Source organism: Nicotiana tabacum, chromosome 1 (genome assembly GCF_000715075.1).
Source record: "Nicotiana tabacum cultivar K326 chromosome 1, ASM71507v2, whole genome shotgun sequence".
NCBI classification, from domain to species: domain Eukaryota; kingdom Viridiplantae; phylum Streptophyta; class Magnoliopsida; order Solanales; family Solanaceae; genus Nicotiana; species Nicotiana tabacum.
In genome coordinates, this window is record NC_134080.1 from 202,189,956 (window position 1) to 202,206,717 (window position 16,762).

Genomic DNA, 16,762 nt, shown 5'->3' on the forward strand with positions numbered 1-16,762 from the left:
TGGTATTTTGGGGTAAAATATGACTCGAGCTAAAATACCCGGTATTTATGGACTAGTGTCATACAAGATACTACATGACCATGCTAGTAAGGTGTATAAGGTATGTGGAAAGTGAGTAATATTTTAAGTAATTTGTGGTAATTTTTAAATTATGTGGGTAATTGATTAATTACCGGGTAACGGAACATTACCCGATTAACTAATAAGTGGAGAAATATTTAATAAATTATGCCCTAGTAACGTGGCAGCCACCAAAGTCACAAATGTGATTCTTAAAAGCTTACCTATATGTGGCATATTAAGAACATTAGTTGGCTTAGTCATACAAAAGAATGGGCCCGCTCTCTTTATAAAGAACAAATCATTAAAATACATATGTGATATTTACAATTTGAAGAAATTATAATTCTATATGCATTCTGAAAGAAACAGAAGCTTCAACCAACTTAAAATACGTTGGAAACAAGTGTAGCTCAAAACCATTCCTTAGTTCACAAATTTTAGAAATAGAAAGCAAGTTCGTTCAATTTCAAGGAAACCCAAGTGTAGTTTCGTTCATATTTCGCAGAAGCAAATTCGTTCAGATAATTCAAGAAACAGGTATGTTAAGGTTAAGCCCTTCCTTCATTTTGGCATGATCTCGTCATTATACAAGTTTGATAACGAGGCATAAAGAAAAATTCATATCCCGGAATTTGCGTATATTTTGTTAATCTCGCAAGTTACGTATATTTTTCTAGTTTTGTAAATTACCATATTCTCCTTATGTGAAATTCATATTCAGTTGAGTATTTCCTTCTTCCAGTCAAGAGAGCAGAGAATTCACATATATACAATATTAAAAGTATTTTCATTACCATCGAGCTATAATCGATGGCCAGGCCCCTATTGGGCAACCTCTGATCAGATGGTAAGTTATATACCGAGCCTACTATGGCTGAGCGCTTATGAGCAAGCCTAGTTGGTCGAGATACAGAGCCTAGTATGGCCGAGCGCCTATGAGCGAGCCTACTATGGCGGAGCAGTTATATATATATATATATATATATATATATATATATATATATATATATATATATCGAGCCTTATAGGGCCGGACAACTATTTTACTTACTATATTGAGAGAGTTGAGTCAGTATCAGTAGGTAAGCATATCTTCAGATTATCTTTGACTTCTAGCTACTTGCAGTTGTTATATTATCAGTTCAGTTTCAGCTTTCAGTATATTGCCTTACATACTCGGTACATTAATTCGTACTAACGTCCCTTTTGCCTGGGGTTGCTGCATTTTATGCTCGCAGGTCCAGACAGACAGGTCGAGAGCCTCCAAGTAGGCTATCAGCTCAGCGGAAGATGTTGGTGCGCTCCATTTGCTTTGGAGTAATGTGTTTGGTTAATATGATTTAGACGTGTATTGTTTGGTATGGCGGGACTCTGTCCCGACCTTTATGACATTTATGTACTCTTAGAGGCTTGTAGACATATGTTGTGTACATGAAAGATTGTACGGCCTTGTCGGCCTATGTTTTGAATTTATAAATGATCATGTTGGCCTATTAGGCCCATATGTCACGTGTATGTGATGATGTAATAAGAAAGATACGTTACGTTGGTACTAGGTTGAGTAAGGTACCGGGTTTCCGTCACGGCCCATCGGTTTGGGTTGTGACAAGATCTCTGAAAGAATCAAGACAAATAAAAACATATCCATTATACAATCACACGGCCAAGAACAAACACATCAGCACTCTCATTCCACAAAAGAACACAATTTTTAAGTATTGTCAAAGTTCTCACACCAAAAACCACCATCACAGACCCAGCAACAAATTTATAAGGACTAAACAAAAAAAATCAGACAACATAGATAATATAGAACTCAAATTGAGAATTTAGAAATTTAAAAAAAAATCCTCAATCAAAGGACATGCATGAGTTTTGATGTACAAATAGGAAGTAAGGAACTCCACATTTTATCTTTTTTAATCTATACATAAAAAAGTCATGTCATAAAACACCATCTCAAACTATCAACATAAAATTTTCATACCTTTTCAGAGTAAAGAACAACAAAAAGCAACTTAGTAAAGCATATAGATCTGGCACTGAAAGAAAGGGCCGGAGAAAGTTAGGAAACTTACCCAAAGAGAGATGATATTTTGAAGCTGTGAAGGAGAAAGGTAATTTCGGAGAAAGCAGCGAAAGGGAATGAATTAGAACAAAAAAGGAGTTTCTGAACTTGAAGGAGCAATAAATATAGAGTTAAGAGGACTATTTGTTAATGATATATGTATGTAGAGAAGTAGGTGTTTATTCAGCAATGACTTAAGCTTAAAATTATAATACACTGGTTAATTTGACCGCGCTTCGTGTAGACTTGTAATCTTTTTATAAATTCAGTTCACATAAAAGAGGAAAAAATTATAATAATCAAAAGTCAAACAAAAAAGAAATATATAAGACATGCAAATGTAAAATTTGAAACAAAAATATATAAAGAAACAAATGCATACTAAAACCTTATCTTTGCAATATATAAAACACACAAATGACTAAACTGATCAGTTCATTTTTTTCTTCACATTAATAGAGTTTCACATCCTATAAACCTTATCTTTGCAATACAATCATCCCTAAATTACTATCCATTCATCCTGTTTTAGGTAGTAACAAATTTACATGATCAACTGTGAATTACGCGGATATTGGGTAACATAAGAGCAATTCTGTCCTAGGGAGTCTACAAGCCGTGTCTAGTAGAGTCTTATTTATGGGTGTGTCGTGCACCACACTTATAAGCAGGAGGCTACAGGAAATTTTAGATTGTCACTCTTTCTTCTTACTCTGGATCGTGTTGTAGAGCTCAGTCATAGGAATTCAAATTCCTAAATTCTATTCATAATAAGATGATACCTATATCCGGAAAGAAGGTGGGAAAGAGAGGTTGTTGTGGAAAAGCTGAGTCAGCAGAATTGGATTTTTGTATGATGCCTACAATAAGTAAATGTGAGGTCTTTAGTAGATCATGGGTGTGCTGAAAGGTGTAAGCTTCCTGATAAGAAGCCTTAAGGCAAGAATGCCTATCCATTTTTATGGTGAAAGACAATGAGAGATTAAGAAGATAAATACAAGTTTCAACAAGCAAAAGAAGCAAGATGAAAAAGGGTACGAGGCGCCCAGTTAATGAAGGTTAACAGTGTTTATAATTTAGGCAGAGGAACATAAGCTTTTTGAGTTATATTCAACAGTAACAAAGGTATGTACAATTGGTCACAACCATTTCAGTTATGCCCTATGGGGGCTAACAGGTATAGTTAAGAGAAAGACAGGATATCAAGATCCGGCCGGAGTTAGAGTAACTTAAAATGGTGAATGGATTACTTGTGTTAGTTGACATTTCCGAAGGGTATTACAAATGTGCCAATAGATCTACTTGTGAGACACCCAGATGGTGCACTCTAGAATATTACGATTAGATGTGAATACTAGCATTCAGAAGATAGACACTGAAAGCCTGGATGGGATAAATATTACCTTAGTGTGGATCTCATCCTTAGTTGAGCGAGGATGTTAAGCAACCCAAAGAGCTGATGAATGAAGCAAGGAGAGCTAAACACGAAAGAATGTCGTGTTGAAGTTTTCACAAGAAAGGGGATATGTAGAAATATTAGCAGAATAATGAGAAGAGAGATAAGGCAGCATTATGAATAAGGTATGATACATGAATAAAGACGGTAGGAAAAAGGAAGAAGAAGAAATGACAGTATTACACAGTCTAGTCAAGTGATTGAAGAGACGAGAGGTGACAGGACGTAGGACAACAAAAGAGTATATGCCATGAAGTCATATCCTCATTTTAAGGAATATGTTCGTGACTCTAACGTGATTACCAGTAGGAAAGGTAGACCCCAGAATAATAGAGATTAGTATGGGCTGGTGAATAAGACAAAGTAAACATGAATTAGGGATTAAGTGATTTGATAATAGTCGACATCGTGAGAATTTCAGATTTCATGCCGGCAATGATAGAATGGACACATAAGAAGATTCATGAGAAATTCAGAGAATGATCATTCAGGAAGACGCTTTCCTAAAGCAAGCAATGTGAGCAAAGTTAAGCTTAAGCGACTGTATGTGCCAGTTACACTAAATGTCACCCTTGCGAGTAAGGAATTTTGTCATCCTTGGTACAGAAGGATTTCCGCAATGCGAGTAAGAGTCATCGATGATGTGAAAAGACGCCAAAGAGGAAGAAGTAAAACATCTATAAGTAGATCATCATAGCACTAAATCCTAGTACTCCCCTAAAGGGGGGAATATGGAGGGATGTGGCATTAAGTCAGAATTAAATGGTTCTAGTAACTATGAAATGATAAAGGAAGAATGCGATAAAAATGAAAGGGATGAGATTGCACTTATTTAAATCCCACAGATATGATACAATTCCAGAATATTGTGCTAGCACGACGTCAAAGAGAGGAAGTTAAGGTTCCTGCCTGAGCTGTTATTAAAAAATAAGGAGCCAGTGCGAGACGTAAGTTAAGACAAAGGAAATAACCCAAGAAAGACTACGAGGAATATTGATATAAGAATTGGCCAACGAGTAGTTAGTAATTGGTCAGGAAGATCCCAGTTATGGCTAAACAGGAGGTTACAGATGAGTCATCAGATCGTTTAAGATAAACACACTAGAACCCAACATGAAGAATTCAGCCTCAAAGAATATCATTATAATACTTGAGATATATTCAAAAAAGAGTCGGGGAATTTAAAGGTACCGTATGAGTGTTACGGGGATAAAAGAAAGTTCCACTGGAAAGGCAGTCAAAATATCAGTTCAGAAGCAACCATACAAGTAGAAGGGCATGGAAGTAAGCAACTACGGATGATTATAGGCAAGTAAGGACATCAAAAGGGTCCGTAATAAGTCCACAGCTATACGAGAGTCAAGGGTTCTCCCTAAGTACTACAACGAAAGACTAGCTAAGGAAATAAGGAAGAAGACTTCAACCTATGCACAACGACCTAAAGAGAAAATGGTCATCTAACAACAGTCTCGCAACAACATTGTAAGCACTCCAAAGGAAAGTGACACCTTCCGTGGCTAATGAACGGGAAGTAAAGTTAAATGTAATATTCGAGATCATATGAGTTATATGAAAACTCTGGCATGTGTGTACACTAAGATAAGATATGTATGGACGCAACAAGGGGGCAAAAAGACCAGGAAAAGTAATAGCTTACGTTGAAAGAAATCTAAGATGGAATGAAAGAAATTATTCGATCAATGATCCAGAGTTGGTTGCGTTAAGAACTCACTTAAGGGTTTGGAGTTTTATACATGCAACATATACCGGCGTAGAAGATTCTGGTATAAGTTAAAAGAAAGAATTGAGCCCAGGTCATAAACGAAGGATTAAATTATTAAAGGATTGTATCATGCATATTTCTCAAGCCCATGAAATTCTAGACAGGATAACTAATACCATGAACCACAGATTGGAAGATAGTTTAAGCTTACATAAAGGTTGATCAAAGGCAAGAGAAAACTAATGAGTGACATCAACTAAGTAATCAGGAGTCTGATTATTGGACCTAGAAGTTACAGGAATCATGATTGAGAGCATAGCAGAATCACTCTTAATATTAGAGGTGCAAGAGAGATAGCACAACAACTATATTCTATAATGACTCTACAATAAAGCCAGTTAGAAGAAATACCAGCCTCATAAGAAGTCAGTATGGAGCTCCCACCAGATTATATAGGCACCAGAGGTGCAAGTATTATAATAGAGCTTCAAATGGTGGATGTGATTTATATCTATGTGGGAGGAAGGTTATGAAGGAAAGATAGAAGAATGTAAGGTGGTATTTTAAAGTAAGTAAGGTAAAGGTGAAAAACGTATGAAATACTCAAGTATAGAAGGATGAAAGTGGTCCATACTTCAGGTAAAAGACTGGAAGCGCTAGGATTCAATATCCAAGAATGATAGAGGAATCGTCAGGCATATCTTCTAGTTAATGATTTCTAGGTATCGAGAGGTCTAGTTAAGAAAGTAAAGAAGAGTTAGAGATGATGTGATATCTCGCTTGATGTTCTAAAATAACACAAGGAAATTCAAGCAAGTTGAAGGAAGATTACGAGTAACATAAATAGATATGTATAGGTCGCAAGCTAAAGTATGGTAAAGCGACAAGGTTTTAGGAAGATATGAATATAGATATGAAAGGGCAGTGAGAAGGTAACGAGAATGGATTAGTCCTCAGGATTAGGCCCATGAAAACAATGGAGCTAATGGCTTCTCTATGTTATAGTAAGCTTAGTATAGACTGAATGGACTCAAAGCAGTTACTCTTCATAAGTAGCATTTAGAAGAGATGGAATGTTGCTCTAATAGTAGAATAAGGGTGTAATTGTGAGAGATAAAGGATGGCGTTTGGGCCTTCGATTGTGTAATGATTTTTAAAAAAGGGATTCATGAATTGTACGGGATTAAAATACCCACGTAAGAGAATAACCTTGGGATGCTATAGAATACAGTTATTGCAGTACAATATCGCTGCTAAGTGGATCAGGAAAATTACTTCGAATATTCCTTAATGTAACGTAAGCCCTAGTGGCAAAGTATTATGTAAGAAGTTTCAAGTTATCAGTGGTATATTATAGATCAATATTAAGGTGAATCAACAATGGATGGACAAAAGTCACAAAGTATGAGATGAGATTAGGCCTTCATTCTAAAGATGAGCAATACCGAGGAAGCATTAAAGGACTTAATTTATACATATGGAATAAGCAACGAGAGTAAGCTAGGATTTATTAGCAGACCTCAGCAACGATAAATTAAAGTAAGAGTTATGACAGTAAATTCATACCATTGGCTAAACGGACCTATGCGATAAGATATAGCAATATTCGTGAATTCAACAAAGTACCAAGCGAAGAACTTTAGTATACTCATATATGCCCAAAGGGACATCTTATCATGCTCTACATATGAAGCCTAGAGATTGGACACACTTACAAGGTCAAAATCGTACAGGTTGCATGATGAAAGGTAGCAACAGTTACGAGATTAGAAGAATTCCGACTATAAGTTGTGGTGTGAGAAGGAGGCCTAAGGGGGGAATGCCCTGAACTTTGGACTTATTCACAGAATAGTCGCCTAGATAACAAGAGAAGTTCTAAATTATTCGGAAGATATAAGTTATGAAAATGATAAACGCATCAGCCAACATTCGAGGACGAATGTTCCAAAGGGGGGAATAATGTTACGCCCTGCAGTATTACGTTGATATTATGCTCTACAATAATATATTACAATGATGTTACCCTCTGCAGTAATATATTACGATTGATGTTACGTCATGCAGTATTAAGTTACGACACTGTTGTACCCAGCAGTATTAAATTACGGTGATGTTATGCTTCGCAGTAATAAGTTACGACAGTGTTGCACCCTGTAGTATTACATTACGGTGATGTTACGCTTCGTAGTAATAAGTTACGACGATGTTGCACCTTGCAGTATTGTATGTTGAATTTGTCGTAAGGTAATTGCCATCAATCCAAGGAAAAGATTATTTGGGGATTATAAGGATTTTAAGTGATGAGTAAATTCGTGAAGGTAAGAGGGTAAGTAATATCGAAGAAAACGAATTTTGTTGAAGTTTGGCATTTTGGGGTAAAATACAGCCCGAGCTAAAATATCCTATATTTATGGACTAGTGTCATACAAGATACTACATGGCCATGCTAGTAAGGTATATAAGGTATGTGGAAAGTGAGTAATACTTTAAATAATTTGTGGTAATTTTTAAATTATGCGGGTAATTGATTAATTACCGGGTAACAAGACATTACGCAGTTAACCAATAAGTGGATAGGAATGAGGCAGTGTGTACGCAGACCTTACCCCTACCTTGTGAGGATAGAAAGATTGTTTCCAATAGACCCTCGGCTCAAGATAGTATAAGTACCACATTAATAAAAATATAGGCAAGAAGAGACAATATCAAAAAGCCATATAAAAGCAGAATAACACAACAAGACAGTAAAGTGATCAGCAATGAAAGAAAATAATGGTTAGTAATAAAAACCTACTACCAACAGAAAACGAGACTACGTACCAATACTAAAGTTATGAACACTCTACACTACCTACTCTACTACTCTAATTCTCGACCTCCATACCTTCCTATCAAAAGTCATCTCCTCGGTCAGCTGAAGTTGTGCCATGTCTTGCCTAATCACTTCTCCCCACCTCTTCTTTGGCCTACCTCTACCTCTCCGTAGGCCCTCCAATGTTAACCTCTCACACCTCCTCACCAGGGTGTCTGTGCTCCTCCTCCTAACTTGACCAAACCACCTAAGACGCGCTTCCCGCATTTTGTCCTCAATAGAGGCCACCCCTACCTTATCACGAATAACCTCATTTCTGATCTTATCTAACCTGGTGTGCCCGCACATCTACCTCAGCATCCTCATCTCTGTTACCTTCATCTTTTGGACATGAGCAATCTTGACTGGCCAACACTCAGCCCCATAAGTGGATAAATATTTAATAAATTATACCCTAGTAATGTGGCAGCCACCAAAGTCACAAAAATATGACTCTTAAAAGCTTACCTATATGTGGCATGTTAAGAACATTAGTTGGCTTAATCATACAAAAGAATTGGGCCCACTCTCTTTATAAAGAATTCAAATCATTAAAATACATATGTGATATTTACAATTCGAAGAGATTATAATTCTATATTCATTCTGAAAGAAACAGAAGCTTCAACCAACTTAAAAAACGTTGGAAACAAGTGTAGCTCAAAACCATTCCTTAGTTTACAAATTTTAGAAACAGAAAGCAAGTTCGTTCAATTTCAAGGAAACCTAAGTATAGATTCGTTCATATTTCGCAGAAGCAGATTCGTTCAGATAATTCAAGAAACAGGTATGTTAAGGCTAAGCCCTTCCTTCATTTTGGTATGATCTCGTCATTATACAAGTTTGATAACGAGGCATAAAGAAAAATTCATGTCCCGGAATTTCCGTATATTTTGTTAATCTCACAAGTTACGTATATTTTTCTAATTTTGTAAATTATCATATTCTCCTTATGGGGAATTCATATTCAGTTGAGTATTTTCTTCTTCCAGTCAAGAGAGTAGAGAGTTTACATATATAAAGTATTAAAAGTATTTTCATTACCATCGAGCTATAATCGATGGGCAGGCCCCTATAGGGAAACCTCTGATCAAATGGTAAGTTATATACCAAGCCTACTGTGGCCGAGCACTTATAAGCGAGCCTAGTTGGTCGAGATACAGAGCCTAGTATGGTCGAGCGCCTATGAGCGAGCCTACTACGGCAGAGCAATTATATATATACCGAGCCTATTGTGGCCGAGCGCTTATGAGAGAGCCCAGCATGGTCGAGATACAGAGCCTAGTATGGTCGCGCGCCTATGAGCGAGCCTACTACGTCAGAGCAGTTATATATATATACCGAGCCTTATAGGGCCGGACAACTATTTTACTTACTATATTGAGAGAGTTGAGTCAGTATCAGCAGGTAAGCATATCTTTAGATTATCTTTCACTTCCAGCTACTTGCAGTTATTATATCAGTTCAGTTTTAGCTTTCAGTATATTGCCTTACATACTTGGTACATTAATTCGTACTGACGTCCCTCTTGCCTGGGGATGCTGCATTTTATCCCCGCAGGTCCAGACAGACAAGTCGAGAGCCCTCCAAGTAGGCTATCAGCTCAGCGGAAGATGCTGGTGCGCTCTATTTGCTTTGGAGTTGCGTATTTGGTTAGTATGATTTAGACGTGTATTGTTTGGTATGGCGGGACTCTGTCCCGACCTTTATAACATTTATGTACTCTTAGAGGCTTGTAGACATATGTCGTGTACGTGAAAGAATGTACGGCCTTTTCGGCCTATGTTTTGAATTTATAAATGATCATGTTGGCCTATTAGGCCCGTATGTCACGTGTATATGATGATGTAATAAGAAAGATACGTTGCGTTGGTACTCGGTTGAGTAAGGTACCGGGTTTCCGTCACGGCCCATCGGTTTGGGTCGTGACAAGATCTCTGAAAGAATCAAGACAAATAAAAACATATCCATTATACAATCACACGGCCAAGCACAAACACATCGGCACTCTCATTCCACAAAAGAACACAATTTTTAAGTATTGTCAAAGTTCTCACACCAAAAACCACCATCACAGACCCATCAACAAATTTATCAGGACTAAACAAAAAAAATCAGACAACATAGATAATATAGAACTCAAATTGAGAATTTAGAAATTTAAAAAAAAAATCCTCAATCAAAGGACATGCATGAGTTTTGATGTACAAATAGGAAGTAAGGAACTCCACATTTTATCTTTTTTAATCTATACATAAAAAAGTCATGCCATAAAACACCATCTCAAATTATCAACATAAAATTTTCATACCTTTTCAGAGTAAAGAACAACAAAAAGCAACTTAGTAAAGCATATAGATCTGGCACTGAAAGAAAGGGCCGGAGAAAGTTAGGAAACTCACCCAAAGAGAGATGACATTTTGAAGCTGTGAAGAAGAAAGGTAATTTCGGAGAAAGCAGCGAAAGAGAATGAATTAGAACAAAAAGGAGTTTCTGAACTTGAAGGAGCAATAAATATAGAGTTAAGAGGACTATTTGTTAATGATATATGTATGTAGAGAAGTAGGTGTTTATTCAACAATGACTTAAGCTTAAAATTATAATACACTGGTTAATTTGATCGCGCTTCGTGTAGACTTGTAATCTTTTTATAAATTCAGTTCACATAAAAGAGAAAAAAATTATAATAATCAAAAGTCAAACAAAAAAGAAATATATAAGACATACAAATGTAAAATTTGAAACTAAAATGTATAAAGAAACAAATACATACTAAAACCTTATCTTTGTTATATATAAAACACACAAATGACTAAACTGATCAGTTCATTTTTTTCTTCACATTAATAGAGTTTCACATCCTATAAACCTTATCTTTGCAATGCAATCATCCCTAAATTACTATCCATTCATCCTGTTTTAGGTAGTAACAAATTTACATGATCAACTGTGAATTACGCGGATATTGGGTAACATAAGTGCAAGATGAAGTGTTGGCATATATAATTTTATGTTGACATATTTTTTTTTTTGTACCATGCGGCTTTTGTCAGGAAGTTAACTTTGCAATTTGCATGCATGGTATATTCGATTGCTATACTCATATTCACTATTCAATGGCAAATTTAAGTAATCTCAAATTGCAGTAAGCCCCCTGCTCTTATTGTTTCTCGGACTAAAGTAATCTGGCCTCCTATTAGATTCTTTAAAATTAGTTGTTTGCCCTATTTATGCTCAAACAAAAAGCAAGTTAAAGTAAGTTCAATATACACTTCAAACTCTATACTGCAAAAAAATATTAAAGAAAATGAAGAACATAGACATTAATGCAACTAATTATCTTATTTAATTACAAAATGAGAACAGACTATTAAATATATGAATAATACCAAGAGAATATCATAGATCAATTGCACATAATAAATATATATTCTCAACATAAAGGTAATAAGAAAGCATTGCACTAAGATTCAAATAAAGCTTGAAGTTAGTATTTCCTTGTTAAGCTGTTGTAATAAAGTTTGACGCACAACAATCTTGAAATGGGACAACATATCTTCAAGCATGGAGAAAGGAGTAAGCTTGCCATTCACAGTAGTACTTTCAGCTCCAAATCCTTTGTCTTTTTCTTCATCTACTATATTTGACGAATAAAAATAATAAACATATGACGAAACTTACCTCGAGCAAGTAGTAGAGTTAAAGTTTCAGCACCGGTACATTACTTACTAACCTTCATAAATCAAACATTTTAAGTTTTATTAGATATAGCTAGTTGAACTCAAAAATAACGAATAAACTAAACATGTTATGTGTCATAAACAATCTGATCCATGTATAAAGAGTACATGTTACTTGGGCAAGATTAAAGCAAAATATGCTCATATCAGTCTATCACTTGCATACAATTAGTGAGTTTGATATTACATACTGGTGACACATTGTATACAAATACAACAGATTCAAACCAAATTGAGACACCTATAATCAGTGAGTAAATCTAAAAAATAATTAACTTAAGCAATTAAGCAAATGCAGTCTTGAAGGTTAAAGAGCCTATGAGATAGTATACCATCAAATACATGCCAAGAAGGTTTCGGCGTTCTGCATGACCACAAAAACAAATATCTCAATAGAAGTTGAAAAATTCCAATAAATAAAAGTGGTAGTTCAGATGAACGCAAATCAATGCTATGATAGATGCAAGGTGAAAAAGATGAGCATTCAAATCAACCAAAAGCCAATAACACTCTTAACTCTCACGACCCCAATTTTACTCCGAAGGATATCGTGATGACATATAGTCTTTACGAATAGGTAAACCTAATTAATAATGATAACAGAACAAATATAAAGTAACAAGTTACTGAAAACTACTGAACAATAGATAAAAACCTTCCGAAAATAGAATCTCACAATACACACCCCAAACCGGTGGAACTCAACTAGAGTGCTACTACATCATTGTCCAAAAGAAAATGCAACAGGAAGTAAAATAGGGAAGTGTAACGACTCGATCGGTCGTTTTGAGTATTTGCACTTCGCTCGGTGGTTTGAGGGAATGAGTAGCTCCATATGATGTAGTATGACATGTGTATATCATCGGTTTTGTTTTTCGGGTGATTCAGAATTAGTTTGGAAGAATGATTCTCAACTAGGAAGCTTTAAGTTGGAAGAGTTGACCAAGTTTGACTTTTGAGTATTTGACCTCGGATCGAAGTTTTGATGGTTCTGTTAGGTCCAGAAGGTGATTTTGGACTTGGGCATATGCCCGGATTTACATTTGGATATTTCTAAAAGGTATCGGCACTCATTAGCGAAAGTTGAAAATTTGAACGTTAGGAATGTTCACAAGTTTGACCAAAAGTTGGCTTCGATGTTATCGGGTCCGGATTATTGTTTTGGGAGTTGTAATAGATTCGATATATCATTTAGAACTTGTATGCAAAATTTGGGTTCATTCCGGATTGGTTAAGCATGAACTAGACGTTTGGTTCGAAGTTTGATGTTTATGAACTTAAGAGATTGATCTTGATCGAAGATTCATGGTTTGATGTTGTTACGTGTGATTTGAGGCCTCGAATAAGTTCGTGTTACGTTTTGGGACTTGTTGTTATGTTTGGACAGGGTTCCGAGGGGCTCAGGTGAGTTGGTTTCGAAAAATTTCTAGGACATTTTTAGTTGCTGGTTTTTGGCTACGGGGGTGTACATCGCGATCGCATAGAATTGGTCGCAATCGCGATCGCGTAGAGGAAAATAGGAAAAATAGACCAGTGAATCGCGATCGCGGAAGCCATTTTGTGATCACATAGAAGACAATTCTGTTGCACTAACTCGATTTTGGAAGCTTATATTTTGCAATCTATAAGGACTTTGAAGATGATCCAAAAATAAAAGTTGTAGCCCCTTTGTCTAATTTTCAGAAAATTAAACCGTTTATCATTTTGAGTTTTGTATAAAAAGGTATAACTTATATACTACAGATTGTCTTAGAAGAGTTGGGAAGGGTTAAATAGAAGCTTGTTCATCGCGATCGCGGGAAAAGGCCGCGATCATATAGAGTAAAAATTGTCCTGGAAAATTTTGTAATCTCGATCGCGAGTTTTATGACCGCAATCATGAAGAGTACCCCCAGAACAGTATATAAAGTACTATATTTCGAAGGTTTGGAACATTTTTGCATATTTAGAGCTATGGAACTCGGATTGAGACGATTTTTGAAGCAATTTTCACCATATGGATTGGGATAAGTATTCTCTACTCATTTTTTTATTATATTTCATGAATCTATCTACGTTTTTGGTATTTAATTGAGGATTTCAAGAGAGAAATTGGGGGTTTTGTCTAAAGTTTCATAGAGTAAATTTTTGAGTTTTGAATATCGATTTGGAGTCGGGTTTGACTGAAACTAGTATGGTTGAACTCGTAATTGAATGAGTTATCGGATTTTGTGAGTTCTTTCAGGTTCCGAGGTGCGAGCACGAGTTTGACTTTTTTTGTTGATTTTGGGCTTTTGATTAAAAATTCGACCTTTATCGATTGGGTTTGTTTCATTTGGCATTATTTGATATATATGAGTTGCTTTTGGCCAGTTTCGAGTTGTTCAGAGATTGGTACGAGCGAGATGCTATTTTTGGAGCATCGTTTGGCTTACTCGGCATTGGATTTGTCTTGTTCAAGGTAAGTAATAGTTCTAAACTTGGTGATAAGGATATGAAATCCCGAATTACGTGTTATGGAATTGATGTTAGGGTGACACGCATGCTAGGTGACAGGATTGTGGGCATACATCGTGTGAATTTTGATTTAGTTGATTCCATGGAGTTGTGTAGCTATCTTATCTAAACATTTTTACTGTACTCTATGTGAGCACTTGAGCTGTAATTTATGCTAGAAATTATGTCTAGGCTACATGCTTATCTTGTTGGGACCCACTGAGGTTATTTCTGCCGTTGAGTTATTTGTTTACATTGCAATTACATTCTTAGTCATACGCATTCCTTTACATATCATATCTCAGTCTCTGTTACCATTTGTTGATACATCATATCATTATTTTGGGCTAATTTTTCATGATATTGTGAGCCCAAGAGACTGGAGAGATTGATGACTGAGTGAGGCCGAGGGCCTGATTAAGATATATAGAGACTATAGCACGTGAGTTGTCCGTGAAGCACGTGAGTTATCCGTGCAGATCCAGATATTGATATTATAGCACGTGAATTGTTCGTGCAGCACGTGAGTTGTCAGTACAGATTCAGATATGATATTATAGCACGTGAGTTATCTGTGCAGATCAGGCTTTATTGATTCATGCTAGGATTTGGCTTATTATAGCGCTTGGGTTGGATTGACCCCTCTAGAGTCTGCACATCCACAGTGGACGCAGTTGCTAGCAATTATTATGTTTGGGATGGATCTGCCTTGGGCTGGATCTGTCTTTTACAGTACCGAGTCACTGAGTGTGTCGAGTGATTGAGCGGAATGAGTGAAAAGTGTGAGACGATTAGATTGAGTACTCTGAGAGTGTGAGTACATGAGTTCATCACTTAGATACATTGCATTTGACATACGTACTTGAGATACATGCATAAAGATGCATTTCTTTCTACTACCCGATTTTGGTAACATTCATGATTTCACCTGTATACTGACATGTAGGCATAGAGATGTATTTTTCTCATGCTATCTGAAATGAAAAATATTATTTATTGTTGAAAGGTTTTTGGAAAAATCACAGTTTTCAAACTTACTCATATGCTTTTGGTGTTTTCGGTGAAAGATTTGGGATTTACTAGTACACTTGAAAATCATGCCTATTTTTCTGTAACTGTGAACAAATTGAGCATCTTACCTCTGAGTTATTTTCATGTACCATTTTATTATATTGTTATGAACTAGTGCTGGTTATTGGAGCTGGACTCTGGCCCTTGTCTAAGCTCTTCGCTACTTTTGACCTAAGGTTAGGTTTGTTACTTATTGAGTACATGGGGTCGGTTGTACTTATACTACATATCTGCACCTTGCGTGCAGATGTTGGATGTTGATGTTACTGTGTACGGCAGGAGATGAATTTGAAGATGTACCCGCATTTCAGTTATGGCTATCACTTAAATCAGTGGCATTGGTAGACTCATCAGAGACCATAATGGCAATTGGATAGCGGGTTTTGCGTAGAAGATAACCGCAACATCTGCTATTCATGCTGAACTGCTGGCACTAATAGCAGGACTAGAACTCTCCTTCACAAAAAATCTCTTTCCCACTATAGTGTAAACAGATTCACATGTATTATGTCACTTATTTACAGATGAACAACCCTGCTACTTACATCTTCTTCATGATTGTAGTTTTCTTCTTAATGCTGCTGGAGTGGAAGAAATAACCCATATATATCGGGAAGGCAATTTTGTAGCTGACACTCTGGAAAAGTATGGAAGCACCAAGCAACAAATAACAACGGAGGGAGATAACACTATGTACTGGGAAACACCTCCGGACTTTATTTTACAAATTTTTAATAAAGACAAATCGAAAAAAATTGCTACACGGTCTATCCCTATGTTATATAATAACTAAACTTTCTATGTTTTTAATATAAAGTATCTCCTTTCTTTAGCAAAAAAAATAAAAATAAAGAAAACACTAATAATAAAAGGCAAAAGAAAAAGAAATAGAATGGAAAAATAGAAGAAAAAACGAGCTAAATATTTAATAGCACATGTGGCCATAGGTCTTAACTGGGGCAGCAAATGCCAAATTGAACATGGGTGCCTTTTTCCCTATATAGCAAAACATGGAAAATTTTACATAAAAATCTACTTTTATTTTACAAGTAGGATGGGTTCACAGGCCCCAAATTCTTAATGTGGATACGCCCCTTTGTTTGGTACGAAGGAAAATGTTTTCCTACAAAATACTTTTTTGTATAATTAGTGATTTAATCACTTATTTCTTCATGTTTGTTGGTGAGTGAAATATATTTTTCAGAAAATATTTCTAGTATTTGGTTAGAGAGTGAAAAATATTTCTTTAGAAAAATAATGTGATGCTTTATTTTCTCGCACAAGAACAATGTTGAAATTGGAGCTCCATAACTAT